Source organism: Coregonus clupeaformis, unplaced genomic scaffold, assembly GCF_020615455.1.
Source record: "Coregonus clupeaformis isolate EN_2021a unplaced genomic scaffold, ASM2061545v1 scaf0374, whole genome shotgun sequence".
Classification (NCBI taxonomy): Eukaryota; Metazoa; Chordata; class Actinopteri; order Salmoniformes; family Salmonidae; genus Coregonus; species Coregonus clupeaformis.
The window spans coordinates 327822-335554 of NW_025533829.1; positions in this window are offsets into that span (position 1 = coordinate 327822).

Below are 7733 nucleotides of genomic sequence, written 5' to 3' on the forward strand. Positions count from 1 at the left end.
ATAAGAACATCAACTTTAGACCATTGAAAGTTCCCTACTAGTCATATACATGTGGAATATGGTGTGATGATAACATTCCCTCTCTCTGTGAATGTGTTTGTGTGTCTGTAGTGAATATAGTGGATGTTGTACTGCCTCCAGAGCCCAAGACCAGAGAACAGTTATTACAACGTGAGTCTCTTTATTCTGAAGTAACTAACAGTCTCTTTTTACTGACACTCCTAACAATCCCTCTAGAAATCAGTCTCCTGAGTGGTGCAGTGGTCTAAGGCACTGCATCGCAGTGCTAGCTGTGCCACTAGAGATCCTGGTTCGATTCCAGGCTCTGTCGCAGCCGGCCGCGACCGGGAGACTCATGGGCAGTGCCCAGTTGTCCAGGGTAGGGGAGGGAATGGCTGGCAGGGATGTAGCTCAGTTGATAGAGCATGGAATTTGCAACGCCAGGGTTGTGGGTTCAATTCCCACGGGGGACCAGTATGAAAAATATATATATATATATATGTATTCACTAACTGTAAGTCGCTCTGGATAAGAGCGTCTGCTAAATGACTAAAATGTAAATGTAAATATAGCAATAGTAGATCTAATCAAAGACTGGGTATCTATCTGACTCCTCATATTTCTCTGATTTGATCTCTGCTGTGCTCTAATCAAAGACAGGGTAGATACAGTATCTGACTTAACTTATTGTTCTAACTCCCCTCATTGGTCTCTGCTCTGCTCTTCTCCCAGATTCCTGTCAGCTCACACTGGACCCAAACACAGCACACAAACGCCTCTCTCTGTCTGAAGGGAACAGAAAGGTGACCTATATATGCCAAGTCCATCCATATCCTGTTCATCCAGACAGATTCACAAACACCTACCAGGTTCTGTGTAGAGAGGGTCTGTCTGGACGCTGTTACTGGGAAGTGGAGTGGAGTGGAGTGGGGAGTGTGTTACAGCAGTCTCATATAAAGACATCAGCAGAACAGAGACAGATGGTGCATTTGGAGAGAATGACAAGTCCTGGAGTTTACAGTGTTATAGAGGTAGTTATTGGTTCAGACACAATCATGTTAAGACTAAAGTATCAGGCCCTCAGTCCTCCAGAGTAGGAGTGTACCTGGATCACAAGGCAGGTACTCTGTCCTTCTACAGTGTCTCTGACACAATGACCCTCCTCCACAGAGTCCAGACCACATTCACTCAGCCCCTCTATCCTGGGTTTTGGCTCTCTGGGACTGCTGAGCTGGTTAAACTGTAGTAGAGTCCACATAGATACTAGTCATGCTGGTGTAGTCTATAGCTGAGCTGGTTAAACTGTAGTAGGATCCACATAGATACTAGTCATGCTGGTGTAGTCCATAGCTGAGCTGGTTAAACTGTAGTAGGGTCCACATAGATACTAGTCATGCTGGTGTAGTCTATAGCTGAGCTGGTTAAACTGTAGTAGGGTCCACATACAGTGGGGGAAAAAAGTATTTAGTCAGCCACCAATTGTGAAAGTTCTCCCACTTAAAAAGATGAGAGAGGCCTGTAATTTTCATCATAGGTACACGTCAACTATGACAGACAAAATGAGGAAAAAAATCCAGAAAATCACATTGTAGGATTTTTTATGAATTTATTTGCAAATTATGGTGGAAAATAAGTATTTGGTCAATAACAAAAGTTTCTCAATACTTTGTTATATACCCTTTGTTGGCAATGACACAGGTCAAACGTTTTCTGTAAGTCTTCACAAGGTTTTCACACACGGTATTTTGGCCCTTTCTCCATGCAGATCTCCTCTAGAGCGTGATGTTTTGGGGCTGTCGCTGGGCAACACAGACTTTCAACTCCCTCCAAAGATTTTCTATGGGGTTGAGATCTGGAGACTGGCTAGGCCATTCCAGGACCTTGAAATGCTTTCGAAGCCACTCCTTCGTTGCCCGGGCGGTGTGTTTGGGATCATTGTCATACTGAAAGACCCAGCCACGTTTCATCTTCAATGCCCTTGCTGATGGAAGGAGGTTTTCACTCAAAATCTCACGATACATGGCCCCATTCATTCTTTCCTTTACACGGATCAGTCGTCCTGGTCCCTTTGCAGAAAAACAGCCCCAAAGCATGATGTTTCCACCCCCATGCTTCACAGTAGGTATGGTGTTCTTTGGATGCAATTCAGCATTCTTTGTCCTCCAAACACGACGAGTTGAGTTTTGACCAAAAAGTTATATTTTGGTTTCATATGACCATATGACATTCTCCCAATCCTCTTCTGGATCATCCAAATGCACTCTAGCACGGGCCTGGACATGTACTGGCTTAAGCAGGGGGACACGTCTGGCACTGCAGGATTTAAGTCCCTGGCGGCGTGGTGTGTTACTGATGGTAGGCTTTGTTACTTTGGTCCCAGCTCTCTGCAGGTCATTCACTAGGTCCCCCCGTGTGGTTCTGGGATTTTGCTCACCGGTCTTGTGATCATTTTGACCCCACGGGGTGAGATCTTGCGTGGAGCCCCAGATCGAGGGAGATTATCAGTGGTCTTGTATGCCTTCCATTTCCTAATAATTGCTCCCACAGTTGATTTCTTCAAACCAAGCTGCTTACCTATTGCAGATTCAGTCTTCCCAGCCTGGTGCAGGTCTACAATTTTGTTTCTGGTGTCCTTTGACAGCTCTTTGGTCTTGGCCATAGTGGAGTTTGGAGTGTGACTGTTTGAGGTTGTGGACAGGTGTCTTTTATACTGATAACAAGTTCAAACAGGTGCCATTAATACAGGTAACGAGTGGAGGACAGAAGAGCCTCTTAAAGAAGAAGTTACAGGTCTGTGAGAGCCAGAAATCTTGCTTGTTTGTAGGTGACCAAATACTTATTTTCCACCATAATTTGCAAATAAATTCCTTAAAAATCCTACAATGTGATTTTCTGGAATTTTTTTCCTCAATTTGTCTCTCATATTTGATGTGTACCTATGATGAACATTACAGGCCTCTCTCATCTTTTTAAGTGGGAGAACTTGCACAATTGGTGGCTGACTAAATACTTTTTTCCCCCACTGTAGATACTAGTCATGCTGGTGTAGTCTATAGCTGAGCTGGTTAAACTGTAGTAGGGTCCACATAGATACTAGTCATGCTGGTGGTGATGGTCCCCAGATGTGATGATTCATTCTGCTCTGTTTTTATGTACAATGATTTGATTGATTTGATCTTCAGAAGATGTTATGAATTACAATTCAATGCATTCATATTATTTGTAGTGCAACGTTTTAATCTTATACATTTACATTAATCATGATGTATGCTGTTAATGTATGTTGGTTGTCATTCAGAACCATTGAAATGTTTTCTCAATTGGTTCTCTGTCTCAATGTAATTTTCCTCAGTATCATGGAACAGGTAGTGTTACTTACTTGCTACTTGAACTATATGGGCCGGTTTCCCGGACACAGATGAAGCCTAGTCCTAGACTAAAAAGCATGTTCAATGGAGATGTCCGGGAAACCGGCCCTAAATTTTGCATATTTTATTCTCCCGTACTGCTCAGTCAAGCAACATTAAACCTGTCCAGCAGGTGGTGCTGTTAACCAAACAATAAAAACATCAGCTATCTTGACTTGTCACTCAGTATATCAGTAATGTTCAGAATTGTACTTTAATATCATTGGAGATTGATGGTCTTTTTAATCCACTACCCAGAGTCAGGAACAGATGAAGTTAGGTCTGCTACTGTTCAGTTATTAAATATGATTCATGGTGATGGGAAATAAAAAATACATCTAGTAGTAGTTTTCCTTTGCTATTTATTCCAAGGTGCGTCTTTAACTTGTAAATGGATTGTGTTGAAGCTGGCATGTGGTGTGGATGATAGAATAGAGTGAATAGAGGAGAGAAGAGCGGAGGAGAGGAGAACATAATATAGAAGACAGATAAGATAGAGAGAGAATTCATACCCAGGGGAGTTACTGACTCTGGCCCAAATGACACCCTGTTCCCTACGTAGTGCACTAGGCTACTTCTGACCAGATCTAAAGTAGTGCACTACATAGGGAATAGGGTGGAGATTGGAGATTTGCTCACTGGCATTAGAATATTCGAATATCACACTGTAATGTTAGTGATTACCTCATTACAATATTAGCATATCATACTGTAATGTTAGTGATTGCCTCATTCCAATATTAGAATATCATACTCTAATGTTAGTGATTACCTCATTCCAATATTAGAATATCATACTGTAATGTTAGTGATTACCTCATTCCAAGATTAGAATATCATACGGTAATGTTAGTGGTTACAGTTTTTTACAATCACTTTGGCACTAATTTCAGAACCTTGACGTCATTTTTCAAAACTCTAGACACAAAACTCACAACCAATGATCAAAATGCACATTTTTCAAAACTCTAACACTGTTATCAATTGCTTGGATACAATACACATAAAACTAAGATCATTTGTTCATTTAACAAAAGTCACCTGTTCAATATGACACAACTTAACATCAAAGTACTACTATTTCAAAAGGCAATTCACACATTACATTTCAGATGAGTGTCTATTCATTTCATTACAATTATCCAACTATCAATTGATACAATTGCTCAAAATGATAAGTAACTGTTGCATTACTCTTAATGCATAGTTGTATGGAAACAGACAAACAATATTCCATGTTTAGATCATGAAAGTTTCAAGATAACGAGATTAATTGTCACCAATTAGTGTGGAGCATGAACCAATTAGACTACATTATCTATGGATGTAATATTTAATCATCATTCTTTAATTCTACATTGTACAGTAATCAGTAAATCTCTTTCCAAAATGTATTTTTAGAGGGTGATGGAGCTGGATGCTGATGATAACCATCACAAATTCATATATTTGTATGAGGCAGGCTTTAACCTGGCCAAGACAAGGAGAAGAGGTCGGAATTTCATTGGCCAGCGGGCAACCATCCAAGTACCTGGACAACGTGGGGCCAACGTTACCATGTGTGCGGCTATATCAGAAGATGGTGTGGTGGGACGCAGACCTCGTATTGGATCATATTTACATTTACATTTTAGTCATTTAGCAGACGCTCTTATCCAGAGCGACTTACATGAGCAATTAGGGTTAAGTGCCTTGCTCAAGGGCACATTTACGTCATTTAGCAGACGCTCTTATCCAGAGTGACTTACAAATTGGTGCATTAACCCTATAGCCAGTGGGATAACCACTTTACAATTATTTAAAAAAAAATTGGGGGGGGTGGGTTAGAAGGATTACTTTATCCTATCCCAGGTATTCCTTAAAGAGGTGGGGTTTCAAATGTCTCCGGAAGGTGGTGAGTGACTCCGCTGTCCTGGCGTCGTGAGGGAGCTTGTTCCACCATTGGGGTGCCAGAGCAGCGAACAGTTTTGACTGGGCTGAGCGGGAACTATGCTTCCGCAGAGGAAGGGGAGCCAGCAGGCCAGAGGTGGATGAACGCAATGCCCTCGTTTGGGTGTAGGGACTGATCAGAGCCTGAAGGTACGGAGGTGCCGTTCCCCTCACTGCTCCATAGGCAAGCACCATGGTCTTGTAACGGATGCGAGCTTCAACTGGATATAACGCAGCTCTCCTTGTAACCTTCCTTGATGAGCTCGATCAGGTCTGTAGAGCTGATGGTGTGACCTATGTCATTGTGTGGGATAATGTCAGGTTCCACCATGCTCATATGGTGCAAGCATGGTTTCAGGCCCATGCACAATTTACCACCCTGTATTTTCCCCCATACTCTTCTTTCCTTAACCCGATTGAGGAATTTCTCTCCACATGGAGATGGAAGGTTTATGATAGGCACCCTCATGAACAAGTGACTCTTCTCCAGGCCATGGATGACGCATGCAATGACGTCACGGCAGACCAGTGTCAGGCCTGGATTCGCCATGCCCGAAGGTTTTTTCCAAGATGTTTGGCTAATGAAAACATCCATTGTGATGTAGATTAGAACCTGTGGCCAAATCCACAAGACAGAGTTGATGAAAATGTAGAAGTACAGTAATCACTCCTATTTTTGCTTTTTACAGTACAAGCAAGCAAGTTGAGGAACACTGCATTTGATGTTTTACAGTACTGTATTGTTTTTCAGTACTTTTACAGGGATGTATTTACATGTAGTACCATAATGAAACATGTATCACTTATTTTGTACTACAATATTTAATGATTGTTCGTACAATGACACAGTGAAACTATCGGTTGCTTGTGTGTGGGTGATCTAAATTAACGTTTCATTGGTATTTCACAATACATTTGTTTTTTGAACCAATGATTGTGCAAGTGCAATAGTTCTTTAAAGATATGAATGCACAATGCAATGTTTTGAACATTGGACAGCCTGTGTTACAAGTGATGACCGTTTTGAGTTTTGTGTCTAGAGTTTTGAAAAATGATGTCAAGGTTCTGAAATTAGTGCCAAAGTGATTGTAAAAAACTGTAACAGTCTTCCAATAGGGCTATGATCTGGTTCAATTCCCCTTTTTTAACATTATTGTAAGAAAATAAATGTTTAGACATAGCACATTCTTTGTAGCCTGGTCCCAGATCTGTTAGTGGTCTTGCTAAACAGATGGCATGATGGCACATACAGACTGACACTCAGGCTTCAGACTTTTACTGTCTACCTGATCACCTCTTGGCTGTTGCAATCCTCTGTAAATGTGTCTCTTTTTCTCTTGATGTAAACTGTAGTACTGGCAAACCAGTCAAATCAGAAACTGGGATCATTGTTGATCCATTTATGATCAGATGAGAATATTTAAATCACCCATATACATGTATGAATACAAACAATTCTGTATTCTGAATCAATTACTGCATCAATGTGATCTTTCAATATAAAAGTCAAAATCATGACATTGGAATTGCTCTGTTATTGAATTGATTGACACAATGAATCAGCTATTTCCAGTCATCTATGTAGCAGTATATCCACAGGGGGAGGAAGTGCAGGGAGATGTCTCTGATATGACTGGGTGTCAGGTGGAAGGAGATCACAGAGCCTGGAACAGAGAAGAGAGGAAGACTGGGAAGAGAAAAAAGCATTCATTTGGTTCAAACGTCTCTTGTCTGTCTCTAATACACCAGTAGGGGGCATCCTAACCCTAGCTTCCAGGTACACCAGTAGGGTGTGTGTGTGTGTGTGTCTTTCTCTGTGTGTGTGTGTGTGTGTGTGCTTACTGATGACTCTGGCGTGGGAGAAGGGTGTTTTCTCCATGGACAGGTAGCAGGAGGTGACACACTCCATGAGAGGGGCCAGCAGCAGCAGAGGTAGGATGCTGATGACGTTCATGGCACCGATGGGCAGGAGGAAGCTGTTCAGGTGCAGGTTAGAGTTCATGGTCTGAATGTAGTAACCTGATGGAATCTTTGGACTTTCCACTGAAAATAAACAATGACCTGAAAATGTTCTAAAAATCAATGAATGAATGGAACCATTTATTTGTCTCTACAGTTTCAAGGAAGTTTCTAACTAGCATTAACGCTATGAAGTCTATAGTAACTGCTAGCATGCATAGACTTCCAGTCATTGCGCTAACGCTAGTTGGCATTGGCTCCCAAAACGACCTCTAACTTCCTTCATACAGGATGCAGAGACATTAAAATGGTGTCCATGAGTTCATCTGACTCTGGGGAAGTAGATAAAGGGGTTAATTGCCTAAATCCCGAATAATCCCTTTAAATTGAGTTTTTCAGTGATTGCAATTATACATTTTTGCATTTACATTTACATTG